At 38.3% G+C, this 24,890-nt stretch overlaps 1 long non-coding RNA gene across 2 annotated transcripts; it reads right to left on the reverse strand.

Moving 5' to 3' along the window:
• LOC125122242 (uncharacterized) lies at nucleotides 1-16,368 on the reverse strand. 2 transcript variants are annotated; one of them, XR_007133739.1, is made up of 3 exons: nucleotides 16,311-16,368; nucleotides 4,417-4,478; nucleotides 1-31 (listed from the first exon to the last, which is right to left on the reverse strand). It is a non-coding gene; the product is annotated as an uncharacterized LOC125122242 (long non-coding RNA). The 2 variants fall into 2 exon arrangements; XR_007133738.1 differs by lacking the exon at nucleotides 16,311-16,368 and adding an exon at nucleotides 12,164-12,224.
• Nucleotides 16,369-24,890: the final 8,522 nt, after the last annotated feature.

The raw sequence follows: 24,890 nt of genomic DNA on the forward strand, positions 1-24,890 counted from the left end.
CTCTTTTCAATAGCCAAGACATGGAAACAACCTAAATGTCCATCAACAGAGGAGTGGATCAAGAAGATGTGGTACATATACACAATGGAATGTTACTCAGCCATTAAAAGGAACGAAATACCATTTTTAGCAACATGGATGGACCTAGCAATTATCATGCTAAGTGAAGTCAGCCATACAATGAGACACCAACATCAAATGCTTTCACTGACATGTGGAATCTGAAAAAAGGACAGACTGAACTTCTTTGCAGAACAGATGCTGACTCATAGACATTGAAAAACTTATGGTCTCTGGAGGAGAGAGTTTGGGGGGTAGAGGGATGTGCTTGGGTTATGGGATGTAAAGCCTGTGAAATTGGATTGTTATGATCATTATACAACTACAGATGTGATAAATTCATTTTAGTAATAAAAATAAATAAAAAATAAAAATAAAATAAAAATAAAAAAATTTAAAAATGAAATAAATTTTTTTTAAAATAAAAAAAATAAAAGTAGGATATATTCAGGAAATTCCTGATTCTTTATGGTAATGTCAGAGTTTAATGGCTTGGATAATAAAAAGATGTAATTCAAAATTTAAAAAAATAAATAAAGTTTTTGGCAGCTAAACCACCAGTAATAAAGGATCTGGCTGTAAACTGCAAACCTGAGTTATTAACATGTGCTCTTCTTTTTTTATGCTGGAAAATGTAAAGATTTGTCCCACTTTAGGATGCCTGACTAGCTCTTATAAAAAAATTTCTTGATCTCATAATTGGTTTATATTTTGGATTTTATCTGAAATAATATAAAAATGGCTTGATGGTATAATGGAAAATTAATGATTGATAATGGACATAACCACTTTTCCATAGATTTGAGGGTCTGTCTTATTTATTTTTGGCAGGGGGGCATCCTGCAGCCCATGGAGTTCCCAGGCCAGGGATCAGATCTGAGCTGCAGTGGAGACCTAAGCCTCAGCTGTGGCAATGCCAGATCCTTAACCTACCGTGCTGGACCAGGGATTGAACCTGAGTCCCAGCATTCCCAAGACACCACAAATCCCATTGTGCCACAGTGGGAACTCCTGTATTATTGTTTTGTAGACCTAGTCAACAATGACCTGAATATTATCATTTAAAAAAAGAGAAAAATGGAGTTCTTTGGTGGCCTAGTGGTTAAGGATTCAGCATTGTCACTGCTGTGGCTTAGATTTGATCCCTGGCCTGGAGAATTTCCGCATGCCACAGGAGTGACTAAAGAAAAAAAGAGAGAGAAAGATATGTGGCCATTTGACCAAAGACAACATATAAATCAAATGTCTCTTCTAGTATGAGTCATACAGCTGGAAGTATTTCCCCCAAATTAGAAATGTGTGTGTGTGTGTGTGTGTGTGTGTAGTGATACATATACATATAGTGATATACATTTAATATGTTATATATTCAGCTATGATGCAAACTACATCATTCTTAGGGTATTGTTAACCATAGAAGTCCAAATTCAGACTTGACCAAGTGAAGAGAAGCCATGGGAAGTTACTTAGCATTAGGAAAAGACAGAACTTGGAATTGCAAAATCAGGGATAAAGTACCTACTCAGTCCCTAAGCTAAGAGATTTTAGGTTAGTCACTTAATCTCTCTAAGCCTCATTTTCCACATCTGTCTGTCACTTAAGAATAATATGTGACTTCAGAAGGTGTTTGGGGATTCAAATGATATAATGGAAATATATATACCTTATAAATTACAAAGTGCTCTACAAGTGTTATTTTAAAATATTTAAAAAATAAAATCTGGGCGTTCCCGTCATGGCTCAGTGGTTAACGAATCCAACTAAGGAACCATGAGGTTGTGGGTTCAATCCCTGGCCTTCCTCAGTGGGTTAAGGATCCGGCGTTGCTATGAGCTGTGGTGTAGGTTGCAGACGCAGCTCAGATCCCACGCTGCTGTGGCTCTGGCGTAGGCCAATGGCTATAGCTCCGATTCGACCCCTAGCCTGGGAACCTCCATATGCCGTGGGAGCGGCCCAAGAAATGGCAAAAAGACAAATGAATAAATAAATAATTAAATAATTAAATTAAATTAAATTAAATCTGAGACAATTTCCTGGATGAGCAGGGCTTTCAGGAATTATTTAAATAATCAGAAAAGAAGAGCACCAGAAATTGAACTTGGCATAGCAAATTATGAGACAGTCATGGTTCATGCTCACTTCCCAGGCCAGTGTACTTACTCCAGGAAATCCATTCCCTCAGGCTGTGGAAGATCTACTCTGTGCAGGCCTGGAAGCCAAGGGGAAATTTTTCAGCCTCTTGAACTATTCTGACTAGTTGGTTTCTTCACTCATTCTCTGCTCTGGATACAGAGAGGACTAATAGCCAAGGCACCAACTCTTCCAGAACTTAGAGTCTTAAGAGGCACAACTTATATTTATCCAAATACATAAAAACAGTGAAAAGACTTTAGGGGAAGAGTTCAGGGGGCTCTTAAGCATTTGAGAGATTGACTTGCTCTATTTTGTCAGAAAGCTTTCCAGAGGAAATAACATTTGGGACAAAACATGAAGGATGGCTAGGCAGCAACTAGATGAATTTGGAGGGCAGGGCAAAGAGGAGTAGCAGAGGGAACTGTCTTAGCAAAGACACTGAGACAGAATGAATGGAAAGGAGGAAGTGTTGACGGAGCCTAGGACTGGTGGCAATAGGAGAAGCACGCAGGAGCCAGTCTTTATCTAAGAGCAGAGAAGTGACAAGATTACTTTTTTGAAATAACACTGTGGAGCATGAATCGGCAGGCAGGGAGACAAAAGTGAAAAAGAGTAGTTTAATTAACATGGAAAGTTTGACTCAATGGAGAGAATCTGCTAGCTTCAAAAGAGGTATGTGTACAATCCCATGTCTGTGGATGTTTAAGAGGAAATGTTGAGGAATAAGTCTTGAGGGGCTCCAGCTTTTAAGGTTTCAATGGAGGGGGAGAAGTCGAAAAAGAAGAGGTAGGAAGATAACAGGGGGGGAAATTGCTGCTGGGTGGTCAAGTAAGATGAAGACTGAAAAAGTGCCCATTGGATTTAGTGACCTGGAAACCTATTAAGTCATCAGCAAGAACCATATTGGAGGAGACACAGGGAAAAGTCAAAGAGTGAGAAGCAATAAGGAAATTGGGATAGTGCCTGTCGTGGCACAGTGGAAATGAATCTGACTAGGAACCATGAGGTTGCCAGTTCTATCCCTGGCCTCGCTCAGTGGGTTAAGGATCCAGCATTGTTGTGAGCTGTGGTGGAGGTTGCAGATGCAGCTCAGATCTGATATGGCTGTGGCTGGGGCATAGGCTGGCAGCTATAGTTCCGATTAGACCCCTAGTCTGGGAACCTCCATATGCCATGGTGAGGCCCTAAAAAAGGAAAAAATAAAAATAAAAAATAAGGAAATTGGGCTAATTTAAGACATTTGGTTATGAAAACGATAAGCAAAAGTGTGATAGCTGAGGGGGGATATGGGCAGGGAAATATTGGGGGATGTTTTATCCACACCTCAAATTGTGAGTCAGTCAGTCTAATGGTCTAGAATTTCTTTCTCCCTTAAATCTGGGGCAGTGTTGGTTGTATCCATACAGTAGCTTTAGAGAGTATTTGAGGTGGAGGATAGAGATTAGACTAATATATGTAGATTCCAGAATTCATCCACAATCAGCAAGTCCACACCAGGATTTATGGTTTCTAAAATTTAGTGACACTCAATGGTACAGTGCTGGAAGGAAAGGAAAAAAAGATGTAATATTTCTTCTCATAAGTGTGGGGCTTTCATTCTTTCCTCTCATGTGAAGAAGACTCCTTTCCCCAAACAACTATTTAAAGTAATGTCCTGTTCCCTCCTAACATCTCTTGTGGGTACATTTCCTCCATCTCTGTCTTCACTGGCTTGGAAATATCTCCTTCTATATTGGACCCCGCCAACCCAGGGAGAGGGACCACTACCTTCTCCATCCCAATTAACACTCTTTGTCCTCTTACCACAAAGAGACTTCCCCTGAGCAGCCTAGATGTTATGCTGGCCTGTGCTGAGGTTGATCAAGATGAGATTCCAGGCCTTCTTGCCACTCTTGTCAGCTCTCCTCTGCCAATCACTAATAATAAACTACATGCCAAGGGTTGGCAGTTAATGCTTGTCTTGCAAACTGTGCTGAGCTCGGCCTCCAAATATAGGCTCAACCTTGTATAGATCTCACTGCCTCTTCTTGGAAGTTTTCTTCTAGTTGAACCTAGATGTTGATGGGGTGGGGTAGCATATACTACAACTCAAATGTATTTTTAAAAAGTGAATTTATTTTCTGTTTCTGTTCTAATTTATTAACTATTAATTAGAAATCCTAAGGCTCACCAATACTTTATAAAATTAAAAAAAAAATTTGAGAGCATTCTGAAACAATTTACCTTTTGCTGAACACTCAAGTGCAAATATAAGAATTACATCAGTGGGAGGTGTCTTGGTGTCTCTGAAATGAAACAATGCAAATAACTTGTTCATGGCACTTTCCATTTTTTAAAAAATCCAAAACTGAAGTTATACAGTTGTACACTTTAAAAAACAAAGCAGGACAAAAGACATGAACAGACATTTCATTGATGAGAATATACGGATAGTAAATAGGCACATGAAAATATACTGAACATCGTTAGGCATCAGATAAATGCAGATTAAAACTACAATGAAATTGGTGTTCCCGTTGTGGCTCAGTGGAACGGGAGCTAGCATCCATGAGGACGCAGGTTTGATCCCTGGCCTTGCTCAGTGAGTTAAGGATCTGGCATTGCTGTGACCTGTGGTGTAGATCGCAGATGTGGCTTTGGACCCCAGGTTGTTGTGGCTGTGACTTAGGTCGGCTGATACAGCTCTGATTCCACCCTTATCCTGGGAACCTCCTTATGCCATGGGTGCGGCCTTAAAAAGACAAAAACAAAACAAAACAAAAACACTCACACAATGAAATATCACTATCTACCTATCAGAATAGCTAAAATGAAATTAGAACACCAAATTCCAGTGAGGATGTGCAGAAAGTAGATCACACATACATTGCTAGTAGGAGGTAAAAAGGTACAACGGCTCTGGAAAACACCTTGACAGTTTCTTAAACAACCAAACAAGCAATACTACTCAACTCAGCAATTACACTCTTGGGCATTTATCCCAGAGAAATTAAAATTTATGTTCACACCAAAAGCTGTACATGAATTCTCATTGCATTTTAATTTGTAATAGCCAAAAAGTTGAAACAGCCCAGATGTCCTTCAACAGATGAATAGTTACTTAAACTGTGGTACATTCCTATGAAGCAACTCTACTTAACAACAAAAAGAAATGAAATATTGCTACTTGAACAACTTAGATGAGTCTTCAGAGAATTATTCTGAGTAGAAAAAAAAGCCAGTCCTAAAGGTTATATCTTATATGATTCCATTTACACAACATTTTTTTGATGTTGTATTCCATTTATGCAACATTTTGTGACAAAATTTTAGGAATACAGAGTAGATTAGTGGTTGCCAAGGGTTAGGGCTGAGGGGGTGGTGAGAGGTGTAGAGTGGGGAAAAAAGTGGATTATAAAAGGCCAACAGGATGGATCCTGTTCATTATCTTGGCTGTAGTGACAGATACAGGAAAAACTACATGTGATAAAATTGCATAGAACTAAACACATGTATTCATACACAGAAATGAGGATAAGTAAAATTGGGACTATCTCAGTAAGATCAGTGGGTTGTATTAAGGTCAATATTCTGGTTGTGACAATATATTAGGGTTTATAAAATGTTACCACGAAGAACTGGGAAAAATATAAACATGATCTCTCTGTATCATTTCTTACAATTGCATGTGAATCTATAACTGTCTCAATTAAAATTTTCAAGTAAAAAGAATACAAAGCAAATTTTTTTATCACCGTCTACCACTGTGGGTTTCTTTTCTTTGCAAAGTACTCTTCTAAGCAAAATGGCGATGAGGAATGCTCGTAGTAAGCATATGCCTTGCCACACATAGGTTAAGACAGCTGTGTCGATAGGAGAGCCTACCGCATAAGCTGGAAAATGATAGTTCAAGCATTTTTTATTCATATAGTCAATAAATACTTTATATTATTTTCAAATAATGTCAGGAGCCAATTTACTATCTGAAAACCACAACTATTAATTTTCTCAACCTTTTTTTTTTTTTTTTTCATCATCCACTTCTACGAAAATGTAAGTAGGCACTTCCATCTGGGCAGGATTTTATAAAAGGCTCTGTAACTTGCCTGACAAAACTTTGACTTTGTTTCATACCCAAGCAGTAACTGAGAACTCCTATCCATCTACAACCCAGATTCCTGTGATTTCAGCAGCAGGCTTTGTTGTGAATTCTCTGCTCTGCCCCTCTTTTCACAAGGACATCTGAATCATGAGATGGTAGCTCACTGCCCCAGCTTCTCAACAGATTACCATTGCAGCAATCGGGTCATATTTTTTTAAAAAAAAATCTATTACTAATTCACCCTAACACAGACATACTTTTACAAGCTTGGCTTAACATTTTACTTTGTATTTCAGAAAGGGTTATTATAAGAAATAGCCATAGGAAGACTGTTTCTGCAATTTCTCAAACTCTGTATTGAATGTACTGTCTACTATATGACCAATGTCTCCAATACAATGACTTCTGTGAGATGAATTTCTCTTAGAGTACTGGGGAAAAACAAAATGTCTCTTTGGATACAAAAGTATAATTTCTCAGATTGGATCATGAGAAATATATAATCTAACTTGATTTTTATTTTTGTCCTATCAAGAAACTCAGGAGTTGCTATTGTAGCTCAGTGGAAATGAATCTGATTGGCATCCATGAGAACACAGGGTCAATCCCTGGCCGCACTCAGTGGGTTAAGGATCCAGCCTTGATCTGAGCTGTGGTGTAGTTTGCAGATATGGCTCGGATCTGGCATTGGTATGGCTGCAGTGTAGGCCAATGGCTACAGCTCCAATTTGACCCCTAGCCTGGGAACCTCCTTATGCTGCGAGTGAGGACCTAAAAAAAAAAAAAAAAAGAAAGAAAAAAAGAAACTCAGATATGTTTTGTGCTCATTTACTACATCTACCTAGCTATAGATTTTCCCCCTTCTTCATAGCTATTTACTTCAATACAATTTGTCTTAAATTTTGTATTCATTTAATTTTATCCAAGATTCCAGCCAATTTAAGTTCATTTAATTCTAACAATTTAATAATAAAATCATTATAGCACTATTTTAGCACTATTTATTTTAAATCTTCTTACAAAAAGATAAAAAATATACTCGATGAAACAGAACTAGCAAAAGGACATGAGCAGGATTACTTAATGTGCTTGTATTTCCATTCATTTTAAAACTTAAGACTCAGTTTCTGCTGTGACTCAGCGGGTTAAGGATCCAGCATTGTCTTTGCCACAGCACAGATTTGATCCCCAGCCCAGCACAGTGGGTTAAGGATCTGGTGTTGCCATAGCTGCAGCTGGGATTCAGTCCCTGGCCCAGAACCTCTATATGTCACATGTGTGGCCAAAAACAACAACAACAAAAAAAAAACCCAATGAAAAACCTTAAGACTCAGGGATATTAACTTCCCCATTTTAACATCTTCATAGGTTCTGTTGATTTAAGAGAAATTTATTGCTTGGATCTAAACTTAAATTGCCAAGTATAGCTCATATAGTAAATAAGGAAGGAAGAAAGAGAGAGAGAGAGAGAGAGAAAGAAAGGAAGAACTAGAGGAAGAGAGAAGAAAGAAAGAAAACAAACCAATCCTGCCAGAGATTCCTCCAAATAGATTCTGGTCCTAAATAAAAGAAATGACTCTTAAGTAAATGTGTTTTCAGCTTGGTTATAAGCAAAATCAACAGGGGGGAAAACTTATGATCACTAAAAGGTGATACATTAATAAAAAACTGACTAGGATACAAACGTTACCACTGAAGGAATCTTGTTTCTGATCTGCAAGCTTGCAAACCAAAAACCAGTGACGAAGGACATCACACACATCTTGGCTTTATGTAGCCATCTTTTCTTTTACCCTCTACCAGGAGCCCAAGGATACATTATACTTGTGTACTAGATGGTCCAAGTCGGCAGCTGTGTTCCAATTTACCTCCATCTCTATTCCCTTCTTTTATATCAAAAGTGACTTCTATTGGAATTCCAGAGAAAGCTGGATAAAGACCACTGAGTCATGTGGCCACCCAGCCTGATCCTTCCCAGAGTCATTTCATTTTGGAGCTCTCGACTGTGGTTTTCCTTGGTTTCTTTTGACAGTATTTCCCAATGTCATCATTAGAAGGTTGGACCATGGTAACTTGTCTGGTTTACTGTGATCTTCCTTGATGATTGCTCTTGTTGGTAACAGTTCCAGTCAATGGTGACCATTCTGTTAGGAGTGTCCTTCACTTTTGTACATGTTTCCTATGACCCTATGTCTTAACTGATGCTGACTTATTCATACAAATACAACTAGTACCCAAAAAGGAGAACCCAAGTAGCATTATTTGGCTCATTGCATAAATTCCAGACCTAGCCCCTTCACCTAAGTGTTTTTAGATTCTCTTTATCTTGTTCCTGGATTCCTAGGTTCCTTCACGAATTTTGGAACCATAAATAATTTGCAGAGGGTTGGGTTGTTGTTGTTGTTTCTGATTTTGACCTGTAGCACTCTTACTTAGATGTATACTACAACCAAGTTCTCTGAATGTCTCTGATTCCTATGGTTGAATGGTAATTTCCTTGTATAGTACCCCACAGGCCTATCTTATTCTTCCTTCAACTCCATTATGGGTTCTACAGCTCTTTTCAGGTATTGTATTCAAAGCCTCTTTTGAGTGCTAATTCCCATTCCTCTAGGGAAGCTTCCTCTGGTAAGGGAAGGGAGGAGAATCAGAACTGCTTCACAGACTTTTTCTTTCTCTTTTTTGAACCAAGGCTTAAGCCTACCCTTGTTACAAATGCCATAAGAATACTTGAGAATGTCCCACCTAGGGGATGCTGTGCAGAGTCCATCACTTCCCTATTTCTAAGTGGCCACTTGACCAAACACCCAGATTCTTTTTCGTTTTTCTTACTTACCCAAGGCCCTCATCCAAATTGGATCACAGGAACATCCTTAGCTGCTTCATAGTTCTTCAAGCTGGATAAATTTATTGAGTGCTAATGTTCAAAGTAGTTACCACTTAAACTAATAATTTGAACTATTCCACTTAAATGGTTTCAGTCCCAATGGCCTTCTTTCAATTCCTCAAATGCACCAAATACATGGTAACAGTGCTTATTTGGCATTATATGATCTGGCTTCTTTTCACTTCTCCATCCTTATCTTTTGCCACTTCCCTTATCACTTCAGCTATGCTGAAATTGTTTCAGTTCCTTGAATGTTCTTACTGGGAACAGGGATTTCACACTTGTTTGTGTTTTCACCTGACATTATTTAGCTCCCAACTTTTATTCATCCTTTTATTCATTAACAGCACCTCCTTAGCCCAAGCTTGGCTCATGTAGTCCATCTGTGTGATGCACGGTGGGAGCTTCTAACTATCTTGATTTCATGCAAATTAAAATCACATTCATTTAGTATTTTCAAAATGTTATCCTGGTTACACCTGTTTACTTGATGGTCTCCACCATTAGTGAGGTCAGAGACTGTGTCAATATGGTAAATGATCAATTCATATTTGTTCAATGAAGGAATAATGGAACTATAATTTTCCAATAAATCCTTTCAATAAAGTGTCTCACTTCCACTTAGATTACTTACACTAGGTATATTTACACTCTTTTGTGAATAAGAGAAGCCTACCCTGTCAGTGTTGCCTGACCTCATCCATATCAGTCTCACAGCTGGGCTTTACATGTTTCAACAGTGAGAAGCAAAATGCAGCTGCCTTGGTTTTATGGTAAATTCATTTCCTGAAAAAAGAAAAATGCTCAGATAGCAAATATACCACACTATTCACAGACTAAGCATGCAGACTTCAACAAAAAGTACTTGAAAAGCCATGTCATTCTTTACTCTTAAGAATGAAAATGTTGGAGTTCCCATTGCGGTGCAGTGGTTAACCAATCCGACTAGGAACCATGAGGTTGCAGGTTCGATCCCTGGCCTTGCTCAGTGGGTTAAGGACCCAGCGTTGCCGTGAGCTGTGGTGAAGGTTGCAGATTCGGCTCGAATTCTACATTGCTGTGGCTGTGGTGTAGGCTGGTGGCTACAGCTCTGTTTGGACCTCTAGCCTGGGAACCTCCATAGGCCGCGGAGCAGCCCTAGAAAAGGCAAAAAGACACACACACAAAAAAAGAATGAAAATGTTGACTTTGACAGTTTCTAGTTGAAAACAGAAACCTCAAAGTTGGCAGAGAATGTTATCTGGAAAGCAATGTCTGGCCAAATACTGAATTATTATCTCATTCTCAGGAAGTGACCTCCCTATCAGTCACTTTTGCTATGTTTCTACTATAAGCTTCAATTTGAGGGACTTTTCAGATTGAGAGACAAGATGGCAGGAGTAGAAGGACTCAAGCTCACTCCCTCTCATAAATACCAAAATTACAACTACCTAATAAACAACCATCAACAAAATCATCTGAAAGATACCCAAAAAGATACCCTACATCCAAAGACAGAGAAGAAGCCACATCAAGAGGGTAGGAGGAGTGCTTTCACAATATGAGCAATCCTATATCTGCCAGGTGGGTGACCCACAGATGGAAAAATAACTATATCAAAGAGGCTCACCAACAGAGTTAAGACTTCCAAACCCCACATTAAATTCCCAGCCTGGAGGTCTGGCATTGGGAGGACAAGTCCTAAGAGCATTTGGCATTGAAGGCCAGTGGGCCTTGAGCACAGGATCTCCACAGGACTAGGGGAAACAGAGATCCCATTCTTAAAGAGTGCACACAGAGTTTCATGTGGATTGAATCCCAGGACAAAGCAGGGACTCCATAAGAATCTGGGTCAGACCAACCAGTGGGTCTTTGAGTATCTCTTGAGAGAGTAGGGGGCAGCTGTGGCTCAATATGGGGGCAGGACACTGGAGGCAGAGGTCGCAGGGAATAACCATCAGTGCAAGATCCCCTAGAGGCCACTGTTTTGGAAAATTCTGGCCCTATCTATCAAGGCTGAAAAGCCCCAGGCCAAACAACAAACAGGGTGGGAATGTAGCCCCATCCATCAGCAAAAAGACCTGCCTAAAGTCCTCCTAAGCACACAGCTGCCTCTTATCACACACAGAGACAAAGCCCCACTCGCCAAAGGGACAAGTCTCAGCTCTACTTACCAGTGGGCTGGCATCAGTCCCTCCCATGAAAAAGCAATCCAAATATAACACTAAAGAGTCATCAAACCACCAGGGAAGAAAAAAGGCCAACAAAAACAAATTCAAAACAATTAACAAAACAGAAATTATTATATACATATAAATAATCATCTTAAATGTAAATAGACTAAATACTCCAACCAAAAGACATAGTCTGGCTGAATGGATTTAAAAAAAAAAGACATATATATTCATGCAAGTGGAAATCAAAAGAAGGCTGGAGTAGCAAAACTCATATAATACAAAATAGACTTTAAAATAAAGAATGTTACAAGAGACAAACAGGGACACCACATAATGATCAAAAGATCAATCCAAGAAGAAGATATAACAATTGTAAATATATGCACCCAACATAGGAACACTTCAATATATAAGGCAACTGCTAACATACATAAAAGGAGAAATGGACAATAATACAATAAGAGTGGGGGACTTTAACACCCTACATTCAACAATGGACAGATAATTAAGACAGAAAATCAATGAAGAAACACAGGCCTTAAATGACACACTAGACCAGATAGACTTAATTGATATTTTTAGAACATTTCATTCAAAAGGCAGAATACACTTTTTCTTAAGTGCACATGGAACATTTTCCAGGATTGATCATATCTTGGGCCACAAATCAAGCATCAATAAATTTAAAATCATACCAAGCATTCTTTCTGACCACAACTCTATGAGACTAGAAATCAACCACAAGAAAAAAACTGCAAAAAACAGAAACATGTGGAGGCTATACAGTATGCTACTAAACAACTAACAAATCACTGGAGAAATCAAAAAGAAAATTTAAAAAAATACCTGGAAACAAATGACAATGAAGATGCAATGATCCAAAACTTGTGGGATGCTGCAAAACTTCTGAAACTTTTCCAAAAAATTACAGAGGAAGAAACACTTCCAAACTCATTTTATGAGGCCGCCATCACCCTGATATAAAAATCAGAAAAGACACCACAAAAAGAGAAAATTACAGCTAATATGACTGATGAACATAAATGCAAAAATCCTCGACAAAATTCTAGCAAACTGAATCCAATAACACATTAAAAGGATCATATGCCATGATCAAATGCGATTTAATCCCAGGGATGCAAGGATATTTTGATGCCTGTAAATCAATCAGTATGATGCACAACATTAACAAATTGAAGAATAAAAGACATATCATCATCTCAATAGATGCATGAAAAGTTTCTAACAAAATCCAGTACCAATTTATGATGAAAGCCCTCCAGAAAGTGTGTATAGGCCATATATTGCCTACATCAACATAACAAAGGCCGTACATGAGGAACCCGCAGCTAACATCATTCTCAACAGTGCAAAGCTGAAAGTATTTCCACTAATATCAGGAATAAAAGAAGGATGCCCACTCTCACTGCTTTTATTCAACATAGTTTTGGAAGTCCTTAGCCACAGTAATCAGAAAAGACAAACAAATAAAAGGAATCCAAATTGGAAAAGAAGAAGTAAAACTATCATCTTTTGCAGATGATGTGATACTATACATAGAAAATCCTAAAAGCACTACCAGAAAACTGTTAGAGCTCATCAATGAATTTGGTAAAGTTGCAGGATACAAAATTAATACATAGAAATATATTGCATTTCTATATACTAACAATGAAAGATCAGAAAGAGAAATTAGGGAAACAATCCTATTTACCAACACATCAAAAAGAGTAAAATACCTAGGAATAAATCTACCTAAAGAGACAAAAGACCTGTACCCTGAAAACTATAAGATGCTATTGAAAGAAATCAAAGATGACACAAACAGATGGAAAGATAAATCATGCTCTTGGACTGGAACAATCAACATTATCAAAATGACTATACTACTCAAGGTAATCTATGGATGGAATCCTTATCAAATTACCAATGGCATTTTTCACCAAACTAGAATAAAATTTTTTTAATTAAAGTATAGTTGATTTACAATATTGTTCCAATTTACACTATATAGAAAATTGACCCAGTCATTTATATATATATATATATATATATATATATATATATATATACACACACTAAGTCATATATATGTGTACACACACACACAGACACACACACACACACACACACACTCCCTTTCTTACATTATCTTCCATCATGGTCTAACCCAAGAGACTGAATATATTTCTCTGTACTACACAGTAGAACCTCATTGATTATCTATTCTAAATGTAATAGTTTGCATCTACTAACCCCAAACTCCCAGTCCATCCCACTCCCTCCCCCGACAACAAAAAATTTTTAATTTGTATGGAAACCTTAAAAACCCTGAATAGCCAAAACAATCCTGAGAAAGAAAAAATGGAGCTGGAGGAATCAGGCTCCCCAACCTCAGAGTATACTACAAAGTTACAGTCATCAAAAGAGTTTGGTATTAGGAGTTCCTGTCATGGCTCAGCAGAAACAAATCTGGCTAGCATCCATGAGGACGCAGGTTCTATCCCTGGCCTTGCCAGGTTAAGGATCCAGTGTTGCCATGAGCTGTGGTGTAGGCCTAAAGCTACACCCCAGCTCAACCCTTATCCTGGGAACCTCCATATACTGCAGGTGGGGCCCCAAAAAGACAAAAAAAAAAAAGAAAAAAAAAGAAAGTATGGTACTGACGCAAAAACAGAAATAACAGAAATATAGATCAATGGAACAGGACAGAAAGCCCAGAATTAATCCATCCACCTATAGTCAATTAATCTATGACAAATGAGGCAAGAATATACAATGGAGAAAAAACAGTCTCTTCAATAAGTGTTGCTGGGAAAACTGGACAGCTACATGTAAAAGAATGAATTTAGAACACTCCCTAACACCATACACAAAAATAAACTCAAAATGGATTAAAGACCTAAATATAAGACTGGATACTATAAAACTCTTAGGGGAAAACATAGGAAGAACACTCTCTGACATAAACTGCAGCAATATCATTTTGGATCCACCTCCTAGAGTGATGAAAATAAAGACAAAATTAAACTTAAGAGTTTAAGGGACCTAATTAAACTTCAAAGTTTTTGTACAGCAAAGAAAACCATAAACAAAATGAAAAGACAACCCACACAATGGAAGAAATCATTTGCAAATGTAGCAACTGACAAGGGATTAATCTCCAAAACACACAAATGACACATGGAGTTCAATATCTAAAAACAAAACAACACAAAAAATGGGCAGAAGACCTAAACAGACATTTCTCCAAAGAAGACATACAGATGGCCAGCAGGCATAAGAAAAAATGATCAACATCATGAATTATTAGAGGAATGCAAATCAAAACTACTATGAGGTACTACCTCACACTGGTCAGAATGGCCATCATTAATAAGCCTACAAATAATAAATACTGGAGAGGGTGTGGAGAAAAGGGAACCCTCCTGCACTGTTGGTGGAAATGTAAATTTGTACAACCACTGTGGAAAACATTATGGAAGTTCCCCAGAAAACTAAAAATAGAACTACCATGTGATCCACTCCTGATCCACTACCAACTGGAGTACATGCACCCCAATGTTCATTGCAGCCGTATTTATAGTAGCCAAGACCTGGAAGCAACATAAATGTCCATTGACAGAGGAATGGGTAAAGAAGATGTGGTACATATGTACCATGGAATATTACTCAGCCACAAAAAGAATGAAATAATGCCATTTGCAACAACATGGACGGACCTAGAAATTATAGTACTAAGTGAAGTTAGACAATGAAAGACAAACATCATGTGATATCACTTATATGTGGAATCTAAATAAAAAAGGATGCAAATGACCTTATTTTCAAAACAAAAACAGACTCATAGACTTTGAAAACAAACTTGTGGTTTCCAAAGGGACAAGTGGTAGGGGGAGGAATGGACTGGGAGTTTTGGATTGGCATATGCACACTGTGGAATATGGAGTGACTGGCCAATGGGGGCATGCTGTATAGTACAGAGAACTCTACCAATATTCTGTGATAATCTATATAGGAAAAGAATAAGAAAAAGAATGAATATGTATATATGTATAACAATCACTTTGTTGTATTAAAGAAATTATCACAACATTGTAAATCAACTATACTTCAATAAAACTTTAAAAAATAAAAAAATGAGGGAATTTTCATAAACAGTATATTTTTTCTTCTTAGGTCGATGTTAAAAGCAATGTTTTTGAGTCAGTGTAAAAGGCATCAATAAAAAGATTTTTTCTAACTCTGACCAATGCCATTCTCATTTTTGCTGAATCACCAGCCATGCTTTGCTTTGCTTTCTGCTCTCATTGAAATGTGTTTATGTATCTTACAAAAATAGAAACACTCTAATCCGTTTCTTTGAAAAGGAAGTAAACACTGGCCCTTCCTTCACCAGGGGATATTCGTTCATAGGAATAAGTACAATAGAAACAAGTACCAGCAGTAAGTCCTGATCAAAATACGAGGAACATTAATTCCTTTTTAGAAATCAGATTTCTATGTGAGAATGGGTTTCAACTATTCCAGAAGGTTCAACACCTGTTGAACAGCAAAATACTATTTTTTTCTCTACGTTTTTCACTATTTAATTATTGATTCAGTCAATCAAATATTTGAAGAGATACCATTTTATGCTTAAATCTTTTTTTTTTTTTGCTATTTCTTTGGGCCGCTCCCACGGCATATGGAGGTTCCTGGGCTAGGGGTCGAATCGGAGCTGTAGCCACCGGCCTACGCCAGAGCCACACATTTTATGCTTAAATCTTTTAAGAAATAATAATCATTTTAATCTCTAACTAACTTCCAAAATCCAGATTACCTTTCAAATAGTTTTACTATTAATCAAGGCAACAGCCCACACAAATATGCTAATCCTATTCAACATCTTCAACTATTCAAAGATTGTCCTGAGACCTGAGATCAAAACATGGAAACAAACCACAGATCCTAAAACCCTTGGGTCAGTTCTAAAATCCTGCAGTATGCCTACCTCAAGAGCCAGTGTAGTCAGATGGGTGTGGGGAAATCACTGGGGAAAGTAGCAAGATCAGTCCTGTGGGAACAGGATACAGAAAGGAGAAGTGTTGACAGTAAGGAAGAAGAAAATACAGCAGATTCTAGTCTTGAGTTGAATCACAGACTTTTTTTTTTTTTTTAATGTAACACTGGTTTATACCACTGCATCAGTTTCATATATAAAATATTATATTTCTATTTCTATAAACACTACAGCATGTTCACCACCAAAAATTTAGTTTCCATCCTTCTCTATACAGTTGACTCCTCTTATTCCCTTTGCCCTCTCCCTGCCCCTTCCCCTCTGGTAATCACTACTCTCTCCTCAGTATCTACATGTTTATTTGGTTTGGTTTGTCCACTTACTTTGCTTTTAAATTTTTTGTTGTTTATATTCCATATATGAGTGAAATGTGATATTTGTCTTTCTCTGACTTATTTCATTTGTCATAACACCCTCAAGGTCCATCCATGTTGTTGCAAACGAGAGATTTCTGTTTTTTTATGGCCAGTGATATTCCATTGTGTGTGTGTGTGTGTATGTCATGTATATAATCACATATTCTTTATCCTTTTTGTCATTGATAGGCACTGAGTTGTTTCTATATCTTGGTTATGGTAAAGAATGCTGTGATGAACATAGGGATGCAAATTAGCATTTTCATAGTCTTTGGATAAATACCCAGATGTGGCACAACTGGATCATATGGTAGTTCTATTCTTAATTTTTTGAGGAGTCCCCATACTGTTCTCCATAGAAGCCACAGACAATCTGAGGATACTGACCTAGAGAAAGATATCCAGGATATGTACTACATCCAGAGTTATTATGACAATTTGGCCAAGGAAGGCAAGCCCCAGTTATAGTTTGTTCTGCTTATTGCTTTGAGCAAAGTGATCTCCTTTCTCACCCATTACAAATGTTTAGCATGTGTTTTATCTACCTATGTACCTATCTTCTTAAGCTTCTTGAGGCAAGCATCTGTGTCTTATAATAATTTGTACTATCATGCATCTGTGCCTTGCAGAGCAATATGCAAAAAAGGTTTATTAGGGAGTTCCCATTGTGGCCCAGCAGAAAAGAATCTGATTAGGAACCATGAGGTTGTAATTTCGATCCCTGGCCTCACTCAGTGGGTTAAGGATCTGGCGTTGCTGTGAGCTGTGGCATAGGTCACAGACATGGCTTGGGTCCTGCATTGCTGTGGCTGTGGTATAGGCCACCACCTGTAGCTCTGATTCGACCCCTAGCCTGGGAAACTCCATATGCTGTAGGTGTGGCCCTAAAAAGGAAAAGAAGAAAAGAAAAGAAAGGTTTGTTAAATCAATGAATAAAGTAATTTTATAATAATTGAGGTTCAAATTATTATAAATGTATTTATACCACAGAGAAAATAATATCTTCAGGAATTCCTGTTTTGGCTCAGCAGGTTAAAAATCAACTAGTATCCATGAGGATGTGGGTTTGATCCCTGGCCTTGCTCAGTGGGTTAAAGGATCTGGTGTTGCTACAAGCTGTGGTGGGAGGTCACAGACATGGCTTGGATCTGGTGTTGCTGTGGCTATGGTATAGGCCAGGAGCTGCATCTCTGATTCAACCCCTAGCCCAGGAACTTCCATATGCCACAGGTGTGGCCCTAAAAAGAAAAAAAAAAAGAAAAAGAATACATTTAACATAGTTCAATCTGTACTATTTGTATTATAGACAATATACAATTTGTTAGCTTGCACAAATTTAAGGAAAACACACTAATTCACTAACAGAAGATACAAGGCAATGTCTTCTCATTTGAAGTATGCTGGTGTTTAAATAAAAAAATACTCAGCATTTTAAATTACTTAGTTTGGCATTAGTTCTTCTTTCTCATCTCTGCTAATCTTCCTGTTTGTCACATAGTCATAATCTGTATTTATCCCACAATATTAGCTCATCTCTAAGCAAAATAGGTACTTCCCCTCTTTGACCACTTCTATTGCAGCTTCCTCAACAACCATGCCAACCATGCTTACTAAAGCTGTTTTTCACCTTCAACTTCTTCAGCAAAATATGTGTTAACAATAAAAAATATTCATTGACCATTTTTATTCCTAGAACTTGACATGTTATATTATTTAATGTTATACTATTTAATCTTAGAATATTTTACAGATGAACTATTTTATGCCTTACAATATTTTACAGCAATATTTTACAGATAAAAAAACCTAGAAGTTCAAGAACTTAAATTGTCTACAGTCATAGACTTCAAAGCTATTGTCACTAATACCCAAATGGAGCTCAAAAGAGGGGTCAATGCAGGAGAAATAGATTTGACATTGGCAGTTGATGGCACAATGGTAATTGTTGACACAGTGGGAATGCATGGAGTGACTAAGTCAGGAGAGAACATGAATGTGAATAAAGAGTACCACATTAGGTGGTTGGCCTTTTTGCTGTTGAGTTGTATAAGTTGTTTGTATATTTTAGAGACTAAGCCCTTGTCAGTTGCATTGTTTTGCTGGAGAGGGTATGGAGGAAAGGGAAAACTCCTGCACTATTGGTGGGAATGTAAATTGGTACAACCACTGTGGAAAACAGTATGAAGATACCTTACCACCATATGACTGAGCAATTCCACTCTTGGGCATATATCTAGACAAAAATTTCCTTGAAATAGACACATGCACCTGCATGTTCATTGCAGCACTATTCACAATAGCCAAGACACGGAAACAACCTAAATGTCCATCGACAGATGAATAGATTAAGCAAATGTGGTATATATACATAATGGAATACTCCTCATCCATAAAAAAGAACAAAATAATGCCATGTGCAGCAACATGGATGGAACTAGAGACTCTCATACTAAATGAAGTAAGTCAGAAAGAGAAAGACAAATACTATATGACATCACTTATATCTGGAATCTAATATATGGCACAAATGAACCTTTCCACAGAAAAGAAAATCATGGATATGGAGAACAGACTTGTGGTTGCCAAGAGGGAGGGGGAAGGGAGAGGGAGTGGGATGGACTTAGAATTTGGGGTTAATAGATGCAAACTATTGCCTTTGGAATGGATAAGCAATGAGAACCTGCTGTATAGCATTGGAATCTTATCTAGTCACTTATAATGGAGCATGATAATGTGAGAAAAAGGAATGTTTATGTGTATGTGAGTCTGGGTCACCTTGCTGTACAATAGAAAATTGAATAAAAATCAAAGAAAGAAAGAAAGAAAGAAAGAAAGAAAGAAAGAAAGAAAGAAAGAAAGAAAGAAAGAAAGAAAGAAAGAAAGAAAGAAAGAAAGAAAGGAAGGAAGGAAGGAAGGAAGGAAGGAAGGAAGGAGAAGGAAGGAAGGAAGGAAGGAAGGAGTGCCAAATTAATCCTGGTGTATGTGAGTCTGGGTCACCTTGCTGTACAATAGAAAAATTGAATAAAAATCAAAGAAAGAAAGAAGAAAGAAAAAAGAAAGAAAGAAAGAAGAAAGAAAAATAGAAAAGAAAGAAAGAAAGAAGAAGAAGGAAGGAATGAAGGAAGGAAGGAAGGAAAGAAAGGAAGGAAGGAAGTAAGATTGCCAAATTAATCCTGGTGAATAAAAACATTTAAATGTCAGATTGAAGAAACTAAAGTCATGAACCTTAGAAAGAGCAGTAAATAGGTAAGAGGAGAGCTAAGAAAAATAACACTGTAAAATTAAGAAGAAGAAGAAGAAAAGATCAATTAGTGTTGCAGCTACAAAGTCAAGGAAAGTGAGGACTGAAAAAAGGTTCTGGATTTTGTCAATTATACAGTCATTAGCAATCCTAACCAGCATATTTTCGAGGCGCTCGAGAGATAGAGGTAAACTTGCAAAGAGGGATCAGAGAAGTCAAAAGAGCAAATATAGACTAATATTATACACATTTGGTGTCAAAAGGAAGACGATTAAACCAGTATATTTGGCCCTCTATACCTGCCAGTTTTCGTATGTGGATTCAACCAAATTTGAATAGAAAATATTGGGGGGTGGGAATTCCAGGAAGTTCCAAAAAAAAACAAACTTGAATTTGCCACACACAGAAACTATTTACATAGTATTTACATTGTGTTAGGTATTGTATGTAATCTAGAGATGATTTAAAGTATAAGGAGGATGTGCATAGGTTTACATATTATGTAAGGAACTTGAGTTCCATGGATTTGGGTATCTGAGGGGGTCCTAGAACCAATGCCCCCAGATCCCAAGGGATGACTGTAGTATGAGGCAGAGGCAGAATCAAGGGAAGATTCTTTTAGTCTTTTTTGGCTCCTTTTTTAAGAGGGAGAATTCATGTAGAATGTGGAGCCACCGATAACTGATGGAACAAAGCCCTAAAAGGGAAGGAAAGGATTCCCTTAGGGAGACAGAATAAAAGGAGGGGGTGGTGGATAAAGTTGTTCATGCTGGAAGGATAGGGAAGGGAAATAAATGGGCTTTATTTTATCTATGACTTAACAGAGAAAATCACACATTTAAAATGAGAAGATTAGTAGGATAAAGAGCTACAGAAAAACTGAAAATATTAGGGACCATCCCAGTGGGGAAAAAGAAAGGAAACAAACAAACAAGATATTTGGAAAAAAAAAAGGAACTGCCTGGAAGGATTGAGTGCCTAGAAGGAGGGTGAGAATCACCATAAATTCCTCAATTTTCCCAACAGAACACAGAGATGGCAATTTTCCTGCCCAGAATGGTTCTTAAAATCAACCACTTTTCTAATAAGATGAAGTTGAAGATTGGAAGCCAGATTAGTCAGACTGCGAGGTTTCACGCTATGAAATCAGCTACCCTCAAGATACAGCAAGAGTTTCAAAACCAGATGCAATGCTTAAGGCTGTGAGACAAAGTAAAGATTTTTTTGTATTTTCACCCTCTCTATCCCCCAGTTACTATTCTTTATCCCCAGGATATACATCTTATATGTCCTTTTCTTTCCTCTTCTTTCTCCTCACCTATTTTTCTCAAAACTCAACCCAAGTTGTGCCATTTATGAAAATCAAGACTGAAAAATGCATGTGTCATTTTCAAACCCAAACATCACATGATTGAGAGTGTTTCGTTGTTTCATGGTTTCTCAGGTCAATGTGCCAGGCTGGTAAGCCAGTCACAAGTCTCAGAGATCATTATTCCAAGATCTGCCGTGCAAAGAATCCTGCGCGCAGAAATGCTGACAACGTGGAAGCAATTCGTGATTTGCTGAGTTACTCCTCAGGACTTGCAATTTTGAATATTTTCTAAAAGAAAGAATTAAAATTCCATAGCCTAACATGCCCATCTCTATATGAATTAAAAATTATTTAAGATCAATTTGCATTTATAAATGAAATGGTAAATTATATTTTTAGGTACTTCTCCCTCTACACACACATTCCACTTTTAAAAGGATCAATTTCTCATTAATTCAATCCTTTCTCTTGTTGAAATTTGAGGTAATTTAGAAGGGGGCTAATTGTAAAGTTTCCTTTTGCAAACTTTTGAAGAAGCAAATTAACAGAGAAAGGAGTTTCAAGGATAATTTTTAACTTGAATGTATAAACTGTGTTAATGTTTGAAGTGAATATATGCCTAAGGAAACATTTCTATGGTGAGGTGAATCAACACCACATTGTCAAACACATAGATTTGCTGCCTGTTCTTTTATATTTCTTAAAAAGGAATGGAATACATGTTAATCTAGATGCAAGTCCTATCTCTATTTGAAAATACAGTTGACCTTTGAACAACAAGAATGTGAACTGCAAGGGTTCACTTATATGCAAACTTTTTTTTTTTTGCAAATTTTTTAAGTAGTAAATACTACAGTACTACATGATCTGTGGTTGATTGAATCTGCAGATACCAAACCATTAGTATAGAGGAACCACATATACAGAATGTTGATTATAAGTTATACTCAGATTTTCAGCTGTGCAGAAGCTTGGAACCCCTAATTCCCAAGTTGTACAAGGGTCAACTATAATAAAATTGCATTCTTATTTAAATATTTTGGAGTTCCCATCGTGGCGCAGTGGTTAACGTTTCAGACTAGGAACTATGAGGTTTCGGGTTCGATGCCTGGCCTTGCTCAGTGGGTTAAGGATCTGGCCTTGCCTTGAGCTGTGGTATAGGTTGCAGATGCAGCTTGGATCCTGTGTTGCTGTGCTGTGGCGTAGGCTGGCAGGTGCAGCTCTGATTAGACCCCTAGCCTGGGAATCTCCATATGCCATGGGTGTGGCCATAGAAAAGACAAAAAAAGAGAGAGAACAGGTAGAAGAGGTGCAGGGAAAGCATGGGTGGGCTCTGGGGGGGGGGGTGGGTTAGGGAGACAGACAGAAAGACCTAGAGAGGAAGAGAGATAAAAGAGAGAAGAAACAGCTACTTCTATCTTTTAAACTATACATTATTTTTATTCCTATGAAATTGCTTATTTTTAGGAATCTTATTTTAAAACATTTATTTCACCAATGTCAGTCTATAATGCTTCTTTATTTTGGATCAGAGGTAGTATTTTGAAAGGAACACTTCTCAGAGTTCCTGTTGTGGCTCAGTGGAAATGAGTCTGACTAGTATCCATGAGGGTGAAGGTTCGATCCTTGGCTGCGCTCAGTCAGTGGGTTAAGGATCCAGCATTGTGGTGTAGGTTGCAGACAGGCGTTGCTATGGCTGTGGTGTAGGCCAGCAGCTGCAGCTCCAATTTGACCCCTAGCCTGGGAACCTCCATATAGTGAGGGTGTGGACCTTAAAAAAAGAAAAGAAAAGAAAAGAAAGAAAGGAACACTTAAAGCCATGGCAGTTCTTGCAACATAGCTGAGTTAAAATGAAGAATCTCTGCTAGGCAACATTTTTAAAGTCTACTCTGATATTGTCTACTTCAAAGTAAGAAACCACATATGCTTTAAAAAACAACAAAGACTAATTTACTATTTACATTTTGCATTAATTCTGAAACAGTATCTCTAACTTATTGACATGCATAATCATTTAATGGAATTTTACTCCATGTTGACCTTATTTGAAAAAATCCTAGCTTTCTCTTCTTTTAGCTTCAGAGTAATTGCCTAACAATGACCTCTCTAAATTTGTAATTTATGGAATCTGCACTAACTCCATTCATCTTTATTTATTTTTTTTTTTTTCTTTTTGGGCTGCACCCACGGCATATGCAGGCTCCCAGCCTAGGGGTCGAATCGGAGCTGTAGCCACCAGCCTACGCCAAAACCACTCGAGATCCAAGCTGTGTCTGTGACAACCCCATAGCTCAAGGCAAGGCCAGATCCTTAACCCACTGAATGAGGCCAGGGATTGAACCCGCATCCTCATGGATACTAGGATTCTTTAACCACTGAGCCATGACGGGAACACCTCCATTCATCTTTTGATTTTTTTTTTTTTGTCTTTTTGCTATTTCTTGGGCCACTCCCGTGGCATGTGGAGGTTCCCAGGCTAGGGGGTCAAATCAGAGCTGTAGCCACCGGCCTACGCCAGAGCCACAGCAACGCGGGATCCGAGCCGCGTCTGCAACCTACACCATAGCTCAAGGCAACGCCGGATCGTTAACCCACTGAGCAAGGGCAGGGACTGAACCCACAACCTCATGGTTCCTAGTCGGATTCATTAACCACTGTGCCACGACGGGAACTCCCTCCATTCATCTCTGATAGGATGGTTTGACTCTTAGAATTCTTTCGGTCATGCTATAAACTTATTTATGCTACAAACATATATTGAGGATGTGCTATATCTTGCCGGGCACTGTGCTGGATGTGATAATCCGGAAAGCCTCTCTGCTCTGGAGGAACTGACAATGGAGTGAAGGAGCCAGTCAGGGATGAGATTCTGCATGAAGCAAGATGATTTTATAAAAGGAATACAAGGGGGCACCTACCACACACACACCTTGGGGCAGTCAGTGTGCGGGACTGTTTTACAGGGGAGGTGATGCTAAGCTAAGTCCTAGATGAAACGGTCTTGATCCCTCACTTGTGCCAGGGACACAAAGCCCTGGGAACGTGATCTACTGACAGCAATGGGGCACTTACAGAGTTTATACTGCTAGATTTTCAAGCGCAGCAGGAGAAGGGGAGGGGTTCCTCATCCGTGGTTTTATAGTGATCAAAAGACTGGACTTTCTGGGAGTTCCCGTCCTGGCGCAGTGGTTAACGAATCCGACTAGGAACCATGAGGTTGTGGGTTCAGTCCCTGCCCTTGCTCAGTGGGTTAAGGATCCGGCGTTGCCGTGAGCTGTGGTGTAGGTTGCAGACGTGGCTTGGATCCCGCGTTGCTGTGGCTCTGGCGTAGGCCGGTGGCTACAGCTCCGATTCAAACCCTAGCCTGGGAACCTTCATATGCCGAGGGAGCGGCCCAAGAAATAGCAACAGCAACAATAACAACAACAAAAAAAGACAAAAAAAAAAAGACTGGACTTTCTAAATTCAAATTGCTTCAATATGGAACAAAGTTTGTATCATAGAGTTTGAAGTCAGAGCTCCTTTGTTCTTGAATGTAAGATGTTCTAGAAATGATCTCTAAACAAGTCTTTCACTTTGGGAAAGGAAGTGTTACAAGAGCA

Source organism: Phacochoerus africanus, chromosome 3 (genome assembly GCF_016906955.1).
Source record: "Phacochoerus africanus isolate WHEZ1 chromosome 3, ROS_Pafr_v1, whole genome shotgun sequence".
In the NCBI taxonomy this organism is placed as follows: Eukaryota; Metazoa; Chordata; class Mammalia; order Artiodactyla; family Suidae; genus Phacochoerus; species Phacochoerus africanus.